We start from the raw sequence: 14,361 nt of genomic DNA, 5'->3' as shown, positions 1-14,361 counted from the left end.
TCCTCCATTCCAACCACAAAGCAGCCTCTGCTCCCACTGCCTCCCCTCCCACAGCCAGCTCACTTCCTGACATTACAAAACTCAGCCTGAATGAAGCTGGACCAGGGAGAACATGGCTGGGCTGGGGGCAAAAGGAACCTGATGAGGCCTCTATCTGTGTGCATCTATCCCATGCTTTCTATCAGCCTCATGCTCATCCCAGCTCTGCATTAAGGATGGGGAGCTCCAGCTTTACTCTCCCTTTTGCACCTGCTTTAGTGGCCAGAGCTGGTTAAACATAAGCTCCATAAAGGACAACCCTTGATTTCCTTGCATGAAAAAAGAGATGTGACCTGCAAAGTGAGGGAGCAGAGCAGGTAAGCTGCAGGGGCTTCACCTTGTGCATGCAGAGCACGCAGCAGTGCAACCCCTTGTGCATCCAGGGCATGCAGCAGTGCAACCCCTTGCGCATCCAGAGCATGCAGCAGTGCAACCCCTTGTGCATCCAGGGCATGCAGCAGTGCAGCCCCTTGTGCATCCAGGGCATGCAGCAGTGCAACCCCTTGTGCATCCAGGGCATGCAGCAGTGCAACCCCTTGTGCATGCAGCACTGCAACCCCTTGTGCATCCAGGGCATGCAGCAGTGCAACCCCTTGTGCATCCAGGGCATGCAGCAGTGCAACCTCTTATGCACCCAGGGCATGCAGCAATGCGGCCCCTTGCGCATCCAGGGCATGCAGCAGTGCAGCCCCTTGTGCATCCAGGGCGTGCAGCAGCACAACCCCTTGTGCATGCAGCAGCGCAACCCCTTGTGCATCCAGGGCATGCAGCAGTGCAACCTCTTATGCATCCAGGGCATGCAGCAGTGCAGCCCCTTGTGCATCCAGGGCATGCAGCAGTGCAGCCCCTTGTGCATCCAGGGCATGCAGCAGTGCAACCCCTTGTGCATCCAGGGCATGCAGCAGTGCAACCCCTTGTGCATCCAGGGCATGCAGCAATGCAACCCATGCTCCTGCTTTCAAGGCTTACAAGCTGCATGGTCACAACATAATGCAGGGCATCATCAAGCTGTGTCACTGCTCACATGGGAGCAGGGTGGAGGATGTGTGAATGCATGGGCAGGGCTCACACCCTAAGCATGCAGCAGCAGCCAAGCATTCAGCCATGCACTGCCCAGCTAAGCCTGGACCGGTGCAGAAAAGCCATAAGCAGAGATAACACCGGCGGCTGCTTATTTAAAGCAGCTGACATCACCTTCTCGTGGAGCAAATCAAAGTGGGGAGAAAGAAAAGGAACACAACAAAACAAGGGGAAGGAAAAGGAGGAGAGAGAAAGCAAGCAAGGGTTTTTTTGTCCAGCATTCACCCCCCAAAAAGAAACGCTGAGCAGACAAAAGAAATCTGTTCCTGTTCGGAAGCTGGAGATGTGGTTTCGCTCTGTGTGGGCAGCACAACCCCATGGCACAAAGTTCATGTCCCCTCCTTTAGCCTATGGAGTTGGGTGGCTGGGACAGCTTCATGGCAGGCTGTGAGATGCTCAGCCACCTCATTAGAGCCAATTAGTGGCAGATGTGAGCTTAGCTCCGCAGCAAAGCCCGGCTGCAGGGAGATCTGTGCATGGCACTGTGCCCCCCTGGGCCACCATCAGCCCATGCCAATGTGGGGGCATTATTAGGGGGGGGTGGGGGCACAGTCAGTGCCAGGGACCAAGACAGAGACTCAGATTGCAGAGGGGAAGAGCTGCCCAACCACAATCCCTCCTTCCCCTTTCCATGTTTCCTCTAGCAACGGGTCCGGGGCCACAAAGCATTTGGGCTCTAAACCCAAACTTCCCCCTGTGCTGAGCCCCGCTTCACCATCCATCACCACGGCTAACAGAGCCGGCCCCAAACCATCCACCCATAAAACAGAGGCTCCTAAGGTGGATCTTTAGCTCAAACCACCATTGGAAACTTCATTCTGCTCATTGAGCTTGTTATTAATTGGCCTTTGCATACTGAGTATGGGAAGGGAGAAGCCAAAAGGGCACAGGGGGCAGTGGGAGCTGTGGGTCCCCCCGAGGCCCCAGGGCACATGGAGGGCTGACGGGGGCTGCGTGAGGGTGCAACCGTTGCAGCCGCTGAGTTTCGCTCTCGTTGGCCAAGTTCCCCCTTTGGTGTTGGAGATGAAGAAGCGAAACCTGCAGCTGGGTGGACGTGGGGGTGGGTTGAGGGCATAGGGCTGGTATCAAAGCATCACGTCTCAATGGGATCAAGGGGCAAGCGTGGGATGAGGGATGGGCAATGGTGGGTCACAGCACTCCTGTCCCTGGGCATGGCTTCTATGTGCATAGTACTCAGCACAGCCATAGGCATAGCTCAGCACAGCCCCATGCTGCTGAGCCAGATTGAAATGAACCCCAAACCCATTTGGGTGTGATTGATGGAGAAACCAAATGGGCTCCTGCCCATGTGCTAAAACAGGGATGCCTGCAGCACCCAGTGTTTGCCCTATGATGCCTCTGGTCACATTGCCACCTGCTGGCACCCATCTCAGCACCCAGCTCCCTTGGCTCTGGATGCCAAGCAGAGCATCGGGTGCCCCCATTGCATTGCAGCACTGAAGCTTCATTTCCCAAACTCATTTGGAACTCACATCATGGCAGCATTGCAAGGCTGAGGAACCCCCAGGGCAGCAATGGGTGCTGTGCAGCACCATATCTACACACATGGTGCATGAATTGCCAAGCAGATGCCTGGTGCAGGTGAAGAAAAGCATCAACTCCATGCTCTCCCATTTGGGAACAACCCCCTTTCTGGTTGACTGAGCAAACCTTGAGGTTCTGTATGGATTTGCCTGGCTCAGGGCAAGCACTCAGCCCTTCCCAGCACACAACTGGCCACGTGCATCTTGACCGAGCACCCATTGACCCTGCACCCGCCAGCACCCAGTCCAAACTCCACGGCCACTGGGCACAGAGGTCCAGCAGGACAGGAGACAACAGTGATAACGAGGAGCAATGCATGGGTCCCTCACTGTGCTCTGCCTGAGTCAGCAGCTCTCAGCACCCCCCATGTCTGCCCATAGCCCCCACCCGACCCCCATAGTGGCTCTATGGAGACCAAAGAAACACGGTCAGCCTGATAAATAGGGCAGGATGCATTGGGAGGGGCTGCTTTGTGCCCACCTCCCCCAGTACTTTACAAACCTGAATGGCTGCAGGGGGGGTGTGCAATCAGAACGCTGGTGGTGCTGCAAAATCTGTGCTTCCCCCAAGCAAAGCAACTGGGAGCAAGGGGGGGTAACTGGGGACCAAGGTACCAGCTGGCCCCACTATGAGATGAACATCAGCCCTGAGGTGCCCAGAGGCAGAAATGCAGATCCCAGCCCCAAAAATTCCAGGCCTGAGCTCTAAAACCATCCTGGATGCATCATTACAGTTCCCAACCCCAAGCCCCAGGATACAGCAGGGATGCAAGGACCCCCATTGACTCCACAGGACACAGATGGATCCCACCCCAAAGCTTTGTCACCTCCATCTCTTCCCATTCCACAACCATGGTTCCCACATCCCCCCCACCCCCCAACCCCCAACCCCACTCCTTCCTCCTGCAGGGATCTGAGCTCTGCCGTCACTGCGCCCACGCAGAGATTTTGGAGGAGGAGGGGGATTTTGTGGGCAGAAAGCAGAAGGTCTCAGTCATTTGGGCTCAATGGGGCCACAGCTTTCCCCCCCCCCCCCCCCCAAAACATGAATTTCCAGGTCCTGGCTGCTTAAAAGCAAAAATAATAACGACCACGTTTGGATTTAAGATAGTGGGGGAACGTCTTTTCGGAGGGGATTTTGCTCCACGGTCGTCTCTTTGGGTCAATAAAAGGGATTTTTGGTCTCTTAATAATAACTCTTTTCGCTTTGAGTTCTCTGTGCTTGGCCCCTTCCTTCTGCTCCTGCTCACGTCGCATTCTTTTCTATCTGGTGGGGGATGCAATCCTGTTGTTCCCCTGCATGGAAACTGCAGCTCCATGAGAACAGAACTCCACCGAAGCAGAAGGTTTCCCAGCTCCCATCTCCATGCATTACAGCACACAGAAGGGCTGCAACATGCTGCGTATCCACCTGGAAATGGCATTGCTTTCCCAGCCCCATCTCCTTCAGCAAAGCCACCCACCTCCTTCCAGGGCTGCATCAGGTCAAACTGCTGCAGCACAGCACAAAGGCACCCTCAGGTTGAGGCTTTTTTGCATTCTTAGGCTCATTTTTTATCAGCTGAGAGTCAGAAGGGGCCAAGGACACACAGCCCAGCACCTCCCATAGCAGAGGGCAGGAAGAAAGCAGCAACATCCAGCCCCCAAATCCACATTCCACAGCAAAAAAGAGAATCAAGAGGGCAAAAAAAAACCCCACCAAACATTTATTTAGAGGGGGGGGAAGACAGGAACCCCTTCCCTCTCACTGGCCACAATGGTTTTTATATGCAACCAGATAAAGCTGAGCTTATTTCCAAGCTCTGGCTCATCCCTTCCTGGTTTGCACACACACACACATGGGTGTGCAAGGCTTCGCTTTGCTTCTTGCAACCACCCCGCAACAAGACCTGGGGCACCGACGACGCAGAGCTGGGCCAAATGCCTGCAACAACCCTAAGCCCTAACAGGATAACGAGCTCACAATGAGAACCTAATGAAGGATTAGCAAAATGCACTTTCAAAGAGATGAAGGCTGTGGGCGCAGCAGCCGCCTTTACCCCTCCATCTGCATCCCAGCTGCAGAGCGATGCTCTGCTCCCGAGTGCTGCTCTTACACCAAAGTTCCTCAGCTCCCATTTAGGGGCCAAGTAATTGAATAAGATTAACCTGGGCCTTAATGCAAACACGGAGTCAGCCCCTCACCTCGCAGAGCTCGGCGCAGCGCGTGCAGAAAGGTCGGGATGCTGCTCCATCCAAAAAAGCAAAACGGCTCCGTTCTAAAACAGAAAGCAACACGGTTGGGGCTGCTCTTTCCTTTTGCTAGCTGCAGGGTTTTTAACCCCCCTCCCCCTATATCCATATGCTATAAGACCATTCTGCTGCTCAATGTTCAGCCCAGCGTGGTGTTGAACCCCAAGTACCCCAAAAACCCACCCCAAACTACAGCCAAAGCAATACATCCATAAGGGGATGTGACCAAGATCCACATTGGAGCCCATAGAACGGAGCAGATGAAGATGTCTGGAGTGAATCCAGATGTTTACCAGTGACGCAGGCGGAGGTATAAATAAATGATCTGCGAGGAATTCTCTTTGCAGGCATCTCACCCTTATCAGATCTTACAGAGACACGGCCCCGTCCCCTCCCTGCCCCAAAAGTCTTGAGAAAACCAGCTATAAAATGAGAAAGAAAAATACATCCCTTGGTCCTGCCCATGAGATCCCATCCATCATTGGGATGCTGTATCCATCCCAGCTTTGAGATCTCATGGTGGTGATTTGGAGCTCGGCATCACTTGAGCTGAACCCCCCCTTGGTCTCAATGGGGGTCAATGCAGCCCCCCCCCCCAACCTATTGCCCCCCCCCTTCCAGCACAGCCCTAAAAATGGAGGAACTTACAGAAGAAATCTCCACCTGCACGTCCCCACTGGTGAGAAAGCCTAGAAGTCTTTAATACATAATATATATGTATGTATATAGGATACATCCCCTCCCATTTTATTCCCCCCCCACCCCTTCCCCAAGATTGCGAAAGCAAGAGGGCAGCCAGGGCTTGGAGCTGCAGCATTTCTGAGTTCCTACGGAGTCTGGGCTTCCTGCCACCAGCAACAGCGGCTCTGGGGGTGTGGAAAAAGAGGGAAAAAAAAGAAAAGAACCCACCCCACCACACTCCTGTTTATTTTGGGGGATGAGAGAGAAAACTCTAAATGCACAAAGAGCCGGAGGGGGGGGAAATGGGGGTGGATGGGGAGAGCAGCTTTGGAAGGCAATGAGTGCTTTGCAATGGGGCTTGAGATGGAAAAGTGGATGGGGTTAGGGGGGGCTGCAGCCATATTGACCCCCAGCTGCTCTGCTACTGCATGGATGGGGGCAGCTGAACTCATGCCTATAGATCACAGCACCCTAAGGTGCTGACTGGGGGCACCCATGGGTGGCTGTGCCCTGCTATGGCCATAGAAATGACAGGGGATGGGAAGAGCAGCCTGACCCAGATTCCCCTCCAGCCTGATCCCTCAGTGAAGTCATAATCCTCACAAGGCTCCTGGGCCTTTCTTTATATATATATATATATTTTTTTTCCTCCCCTTCTTTTTTAAATACATCCCTGCAAGTTGCCAGGGAAACACACGGCGATGCCATAATTTCAGCATTACAGACTTGAGTGTGAGAATGGTTGGGAGAAGGGGGCTGAAAACACAGACGAGCTGCATTGGGGACTTATGGAAGGGATAAGTAAGACACAAGCAGCACCCAAAGCAGCACCCAGGCTCCATCAGGGTGATGAGGTCCTCCCAACCCATGGGGTTTGCTGTGCTCACATTGCTCTGCCAATATTGGGGTTGCAGGTGGGATCCCATCCCAATGGGATTTAAGGTGGGATTCATGGCCTGCTGCTCCCTGGGATGCCCATGGGTGCTCCCAGCTCTGGTCCCAAGGACCCCCAGGGTTGGTGGGGGTGAATTGGAGGGTGTTGGGTTGATGCTGGAGCTCCAATTGCTGCTGTTGCATAGGAATGAAGCAAATCCCACCGTCGTGCATGACAAACCAGCTCCCTTCCTGCACCCCTTCCCAACCCACAGTGATATGAGATAGCCAAAAAAGTCACACCAATCAAAATAAGATGGGCTGTGACCTGTAAGCAAGTCCCAAGGGGAGCCAGAAAGCCCTAAAGACCCCAAAGACCAAAGTCTACCCCTATTGATCCTTATTGCTCCTATTGCCCCACTCTACCCCTATTGATCCTTATTGCTCCTATTGCCCCACTCTACCCCTATTGATCCTTATTGCTCCTATTGCCCCACTCTGCCCCTATTGATCCTTATTGCTCCTATTGCCCCACTCTGCCCCTATTGATCCTTATTGCTCCTATTGCCCCACTCTACCCCTATTGATCCTTATTGCTCCTATTGCCCCACTCTACCCCTATTGATCCTTATTGCTCCTACTGCCCCACTCTACCCCTATTGATCCTTATTGCTCCTATTGCCCCACTCTGCCCCTATTGATCCTTACTGCTCCTATTGCCCCACTCTACCCCTATTGATCCTTATTGCTCCTATTACCCCACTCTGCCCCTATTGATCCTTATTGCCCCACTCTGCCCCTATTGATCCTTATTGCTCCTACTGCCCCACTCTGCCCCTATTGATCCTTATTGCCCCACTCTGCCCCTATTGATCCTTATTGCTCCTATTGCCCCACTCTGCCCCTATTGATCCTTATTGCTCCTATTACCCCACTCTACCCCTATTGATCCTTATTGCTCCTATTGCCCCACTCTGCCCCTATTGATCCTTATTGCTCCTATTGCCCCACTCTGCCCCTATTGATCCTTATTGCCCCACTCTACCCCTATTGATCCTTATTGCTCCTATTACCCCACTCTACCCCTATTGATCCTTATTGCTTCTATTGCCCCACTCTGCCCCTATTGATCCTTATTGCTCCTATTGCCCCACTCTGCCCCTATTGATCCTTATTGCTCCTATTGCCCCACTCTGCCCCTATTGATCCTTATTGCTCCTACTGCCCCACTCTACCCCTATTGATCCTTATTGCTCCTATTGCCCCACTCTACCCCTATTGATCCTTATTGCCCCACTCTGCCCCTATTGATCCTTATTGCTCCTATTGCCCCACTCTGCCCCTATTGATCCTTATTGCTCCTATTGCCCCACTCTGCCCCTATTGATCCTTTTTGCTCCTACTGCCCCACTCTGCCCCTATTGATCCTTATTGCTCCTATTGCCCCACTCTGCCCCTATTGATCCTTATTGCTCCTACTGCCCCACTCTACCCCTATTGATCCTTATTGCTCCTATTGCCCCACTCTGCCCCTATTGATCCTTATTGCTCCTACTGCCCCACTCTGCCCCTATTGATCCTTATTGCTCCTATTGCCCCACTCTACCCCTATTGATCCTTATTGCTTCTATTGCCCCACTCTGCCCCTATTGATCCTTATTGCTCCTATTGCCCCACTCTACCCCTATTGATCCTTATTGCTCCTATTGCCCCACTCTACCCCTATTGATCCTTACTGCTCCTACTGCCCCACTCTACCCCTATTGATTCTTATTGCTCCTACTGCCCCACTCTGCCCCTACTGATCCTTACTGCCCCCTACTGATCCTAACTACCCCTATTGCTCCTTATTGCCCCCATTGATCCACCCTGCTCAACCGATTCTCAACCAATGCCGAGAAAACCCAACATAATGACTGGGGATGGGGATGGGAAGGTGGGGGGGGAGCATCGGGGTGACCTCAGCATCCCCACCATACAAAGCCTGGTGTGCAGCAAGCATGGAGTGCATGCCAAGCACCAACACCACCCTAAAGACAGATGCTTCTCTCCCCCCTCCTTGCAGTAAAATGCCAGCTCTATCAAGCAGCTTTGCTGAAGGGAGCAAGACGCAGCATACCAGCCACCAGCTGCTGCAGGAAAAGCCTTGGCTGCCTTCACAACCAGGATCTCGCTCCGACCATTTGTTCTGCTTCTATTTTAGCAAAAAGAAAAGGCTCGGAGAGCAGCTCCCGGCTGCGTTCTGTATATTGGTATATTGGGGTATATTGGAATGAGTGAGTAAGAAGAGAGGTGCAGTGCATGGGGAGGGAGCAAGCTCAGTCCCTGCAGCCCCATGCATTCATTGCATTGTCCAAAGGCAAAACCTGGAGCAGGTGAGGCCAAATTTCGATCCACTGCTGCACATCAGCAAAGCAGAGCAAGATATTAAAGCACCCAGCATGGGCCAGTCCCTTGTTATCCGAATCAACTCTCTTCCAACACAGTTTTCTCAAGGGCAGGAATCCCTCCCTATGAATCTCTGCTGTATCCCAGGGCAGGATAAGGCCAACCTGAATCTGGAGGTTCCAACCACAACCCCAAATCATCCCCATTATTTGTGAGACCAATGGGAACAGATAACTGCACCTACTGCCCCTGATCACCCCACTCTGCCCCATTGATTCTTATTGTCCCTATTGATCCCTATTGCCCCACTGACCCACTCTGCCCCTATTGCTCCTCTCTGTCCCCACTGCTCTTATTGCTCCTATTGCCCCACTCTACCCCTATTGATCCTTATTGCTCCTATTGCCCCACTCTGCCCCTATTGATCCTTATTGCTCCTATTGCCCCACTCTGCCTCTATTGATCCTTATTGCTCCTACTGCCCCACTCTACCCCTATTGATCCTTATTGCTCCTATTGCCCCACTCTGCCCCTATTGATCCTTATTGCTCCTATTGCCCCCCTCTACCCTTATTGATCCTTATTGCTTCTATTGCCCCACTCTGCCCCTATTGATCCTTATTGCTTCTATTGCCCCACTCTGCCCCTATTGATCCTTATTGCTCCTATTGCCCCACTCTACCCCTATTGATCCTTATTGCTTCTATTGCCCCACTCTGCCCCTATTGATCCTTATTGCTCCTATTGCCCCACTCTGCCCCTATTGATCCTTATTGCTCCTACTGCCCCACTCTGCCCCTATTGATCCTTATTGTTCCTATTGCCCCACTCTGCCCCTACTGATCCTTATTGCTCCTATTGCCCCACTCTACCCCTATTGATCCTTATTGCTCCTATTGCCCCACTCTACCCCTATTGATCCTTATTGCTCCTATTGCCCCACTCTGCCCCTATTGATCCTTATTGCTCCTATTGCCCCACTCTGCCCCTATTGATCCTTATTGCTCCTATTGCCCCACTCTGCCCCTATTGATCCTTATTGCTCCTATTGCCCCACTCTACCCCTATTGATCCTTATTGCTCCTATTGCCCCACTCTGCCCCATCAATCCTTACTATCCCTACTACCCCACTCTGCTCCTATTGATCCTTACTATCCCTACTGTTCCACTCTGCCCCTATTGATCCTTATTGCCCCTTACAACACACCCAGCTCTATGCAGCTGAGCAGAACCCAACGCTGCCCTGCAACCCAAAGCGAACACTGCTCAATGATAGCAAAGAGAGCTGGGAACACGGCTGCTGTGCTCTACAACACCAAGGAGCTCGAGGAAAACCAGCACTTCATTGCATGTTGCAATGAGAACACGTGCACTGCTCAACACACAGCTGAGCTGTGCACGGGGGCACACAGACCCCCATAGATCCCTATGGAATAGGTGCAAAATGGGATGAGTTTTTTCCCCCATGCAAACCCCTCAATGTCCCCACATCTTTGCAAAGAGAAAGCAAAGCTGCGGAGCAAATCCCTGCTTTGCTATGAGCGTTGCAAACCTTCACCCCACTCTTTTCGGTGCCGAAGCGTTGCGTTGCTCCCATACCCCTTATTTAACGTGGTGGGGAGCAAAAGCAGGAGCAAGGAGAGAAAAAGCACGAGCAAACAGAAGCAATGCAGGAGATGAAAAGTGACAGCTCTGAGAAGGCAGCGGTTGCAGGCAGGCAGGAGGCTTGATCCATCTTGAAAGCAAAAGCAAACTGCTGCTCAACCGAGGTGCAGGGAGAACCTCGAGGTCCTTCCGGAGCTGCCTGAGTTCTGATCAAACCCAATGATTAAATGTTTTGCTAATGAGAAAGTGTTGGAATTGGGGGGGATAAGAGGGAAGGAAACATGAGGAGCAGCAAAAGAGAGTGTAAAAGTGGGGGGTATGAGGGGTTGAACCCCATTATGAAGCAGGGAAATAAAGGGGTATAGGGTGCCCACCCCTATGGCACCCAGTCATCACCATTGCCCTGCAGTGACTCATTGCAGCCATGCACTGCAATGTAGGGTCATCACCTGCCACCCCATCACCAGCTCAGCCCCATAGGGACTATAAAACAGCCACAGAGCCCCATAGGCTGGAGAACCCACTGATGGGACAGTGCTGGGGTGAGACATGGGGGTATTTTTAGCTTTAGGGAAGTCCAGCACAGCTTGTGCACTCAGGGCACCCACGTCAGCTCAATGCATTTTATATGGTGGGGGTTTAAGGGTTTAAGGGACGCCTTGATGTGCTGCATGGCATCGTTATGTGCCTTGCATTGCCCCTTCCATGCAAGGCAGCATAAATCACAGCTAAACTATGGGACATGGGTGGCGTCGTGCATCAGGTCCAATGCCACCCATAACAAGGAGCAAACTTCCCATTGCTGAATGCTTGCAGGTTTAAATACATTGCAAAGGGCCATAGGGGTGGCACAGCTGTCCCCATATCATCCTACAGCCCCCAGGAGTGTTGTTATCCCCATGTGCCATATATATACCCTGTGCATTGAGCTGGCTGTGGATGCCAGGTCACACTCTTGCTCCCCATCCACACTTCAGGGCTTTGTTCTCCTTTGCACAAAGATGCTTTTCCACGGCCCCAGCAACACAGAGGGACCTCGGTGTGGTTGTGCTTTATGACCATATTTAGGCTCCTTTACATCGTCGGAGTTGCAAGATAAAATGGGTTGGGGAGTAAATGAGAATCAGACCCCAATTAGCAAAGCCCACATTAGGCCACATCACAGCACCACCATAACTGGCATTGGGACACCAAGGTCACACAGTGACAAAGCCCAGCTCAATAAGAACCCAAGTCTGACCGAGATCCATAGGGCAGAAGCCATGAGAGCTGTGCCCCATATATCTCACCCCATATATCTCACCCCATATATCTCACCCCATATATCTCACCCCCATATACTCAATCACTGCGTCCCTCTGCCCTGTGCCGACGGTGCCATCGAAATCGGAGCCCCTGTGTTCCCTAAAGCAAAGCCACCCTGGGGACATACAGCACCTGCTTGAAGCCCAGCACAAGTGTGGGATGCCTCAACCCCAAAGACAGCACGACAACTGCAAAGAGCTGAAGGGCAAAGGGAGGGGAGGGAGAAAAGCCAGGAGCTTCCAAAGGTCTGTGACCTTCATAAGCCCCCCAATGGAGGGAGGAAGGGAAGGGGTTGCTCCCCAGGGTAACCCTATGGGTAGCAGGGAAGGGAATATTGAGCTTACCTGCACCCGAAGTGCTGCTCATCGTTTGGAGGAGGGGGAGAAGGGAGGGTGGCAACGTGCTGGGGGTGGGACAGCCCCGTCCCTTGGGTGGCAGAGAATGGGCAGCATGAAAAAGCCACGAGGGTTGATTGGGGGGAAAAGAGGGGGGGGGAAGCTATAGGGCTGGCCAAGAGGGAGGGGGCTGCGGGGATTGGCAGCAACCGGGAGGAAAAGGGAGGAAGGGAGGAAGAAGAAGAAGGGAGGAAGGGCCCCCCTCGGAGCAGTGGGGAAAGGATGAGGAGGGAAGCGCTGGCTGCGCGAGGTGAAAATGTAAAACGCAATAATAAAACGAAACACGAAATAAAACGCAAGAACGGAGCCGATGAACGAGATGGGGAAGGGAAGAAGAAGATCGGACAGCGGCCACCTCGGGCCGTCCCCGAACCACGCAGCGCTCAAAGCCGGGGGCACCGACCGGACACCAACGGCGGAGGAGATGTGGGACCCCCCCTCACCACCCCCAACCCCCCCAGGAGGGGCCGAGGGAACAAACAATCGCAGCTGTCAGCCCCATAGAGGCAGCCGGCCAAGGCACCGCTCGCTTCACCCTAAAGCTGCTCTTGCCAATCAACCCCCCCCCCCCTCCAACACGCAGCGCCCATAGGGGATACCCCCCCCCTCCCCATCGACCCCCTTCTCACCTGTCCCTATAACGCCGGGCACTTCTTCCCCTTCTTCTTCCCCTTCCTCCCTCTCTCCCTCCGTCACCTCTGCACCATTTTGGTGACGGGTTTGTTTTGAAGCGGCGGGGGGGGGGGGATGGTTTGTTAGTTGGGGGGGGGGGGGAGGATGTGCTCTCCGCCCCCACCGCGGTGAGGTTCGACTATGGGGGGTGGGGAAAGGGGTGGGGGGATGGATATAGGGGGGGGGTGTTGGGTTGAGTTGGGGTTGGGGGGTTGGTAGGGGTGGGGGGGTTGATATGGGGGGGGGGGGCATTGCTAAAAGCAAAGCGGCCTTTCTCGGAAGTAAACACGGCGGAGAAAAAAAAATATCATAGGGATGGATGGATATGGGTGGGATATGGATGGGAAGGGAAAGCTAAAAAGCAGCTTGGGAGAAGGGGGGGGAAAAAAAGGGGGGGGGAACCCAAATAAATATAAAGCTGGGACCCACCTGGGGAGGAGAGGAACGAGGTGGGGGGGGGTCTTCACGGAGCCTCCTACGGGGGATGCGGCGCTGCCGGTAGAGAGCGACCATCTCCGGGGCCGGCCCAGCCCCAACCCCAGCCCCAGCGTCAGGACGCGGCGCCGACAGGAACCAATGGCCGCTGCGACGTGGAGGAAACGAAGAGAAAAAAAAAGGGGGGGAAGGAGGTTTTGGGTACGGCCCGAATGAGAACGGATGGCCCCGAGCTCCTCCTAACGCCGATATGGGACGGGGAGATCGGAGGGAGGTGGTTGGTGGGAGATGGGATGAGAGGAGGAGGTGCGACCACCCCCCTTTTAATATCGACCCCCCTCCCCTTCCCCACTAGGTGTTATGTGATGCTATGGGTTCGGCTTGGCCCCACTGTGTGGGTATGGAAGGTGTGTGCCCCACTGTGTGGGTCTGGAAGGTGCCCAGATCTGGGGGTCCATGTTGTGATTGGGATGTTGTACCCCAGACTGTAATAGGGGCCAGAAGGAATCGATGCTGTTGGGTATTGGGGTGTAAATGGGGTCAGCAGGTGCATCCAAAGCGTGGGATGGAAGTGCTGTGTGTGATGGGTTGGGGTTCAGTGTGGGTAATGTGGGCTGGGGGCTTCGCTGTCCTAAGGATGCTCGTATGGTGGTGGGTGTCTATTCAACATCACCCACAGACCCCCCCCCATCTGCCCCATTCAACATCACCTACAGACCCCCACCCATAGACCCCCCCCAGCTGCCCCATTCACCATCACCCACAGACCCCCCCCCCATCTGCCCCATTCACCCTCACACACAGACCCCCCCCCCCAGCTGCCCCATTCACCCTCACCCACAGACCCCCCCCCAGCTGCCCCATTCACCATCACCCACAGACCGCCCCCATCTCCCCCACTACCCCCTGGGTGTCACAGCCATGGGATGCCAGCAGTGCTGGTGATGCTGTGGGGTCCCAACACTTCACCCCACACCCACCCAGCCAAGGGGAACGAGTGGCATTGAATTGGGGGGGGGGGATGGATGGATGGATGGGAGGTTTTGCAATGCACTGGGTGTGGGAGGGGGAAAGGCAGCAGTGAGTTATGTAACACGGGGCCGTGCTGCAG

At 53.9% G+C, this 14,361-nt stretch overlaps 1 protein-coding gene across 27 annotated transcripts in view; it reads right to left on the bottom strand.

The window, feature by feature from the left end:
• MEF2D (myocyte enhancer factor 2D) overlaps nt 1-14,134 on the bottom strand; it is a 47,987-nt gene extending 33,853 nt beyond the window's left edge. For 10 of the 27 annotated variants that reach the window (XM_085533716.1, XM_015884391.3, XM_015884401.3 and 7 more), the window contains exons 1-2: nt 13,245-14,134; nt 4,848-4,921 (exon numbers count right to left, since the gene is read on the bottom strand). The gene's annotated coding sequence lies outside the window, so the exon portion shown is untranslated. Of the gene's footprint in view, nt 1-4,847; nt 4,922-12,092; nt 12,700-12,772 lie in introns of those variants that run through there. The other 17 variants (XM_085533715.1, XM_015884394.3, XM_085533706.1 and 14 more) reach the window with 7 other exon arrangements.
• Nucleotides 14,135-14,361: the final 227 nt, after the last annotated feature.

Source organism: Coturnix japonica, unplaced genomic scaffold (assembly GCF_054131305.1).
Source record: "Coturnix japonica strain WE unplaced genomic scaffold, WE-NBRP24 Scf062, whole genome shotgun sequence".
Classification (NCBI taxonomy): domain Eukaryota; kingdom Metazoa; phylum Chordata; class Aves; order Galliformes; family Phasianidae; genus Coturnix; species Coturnix japonica.
This window is presented reverse-complemented; position numbering and strand designations above follow the sequence as displayed.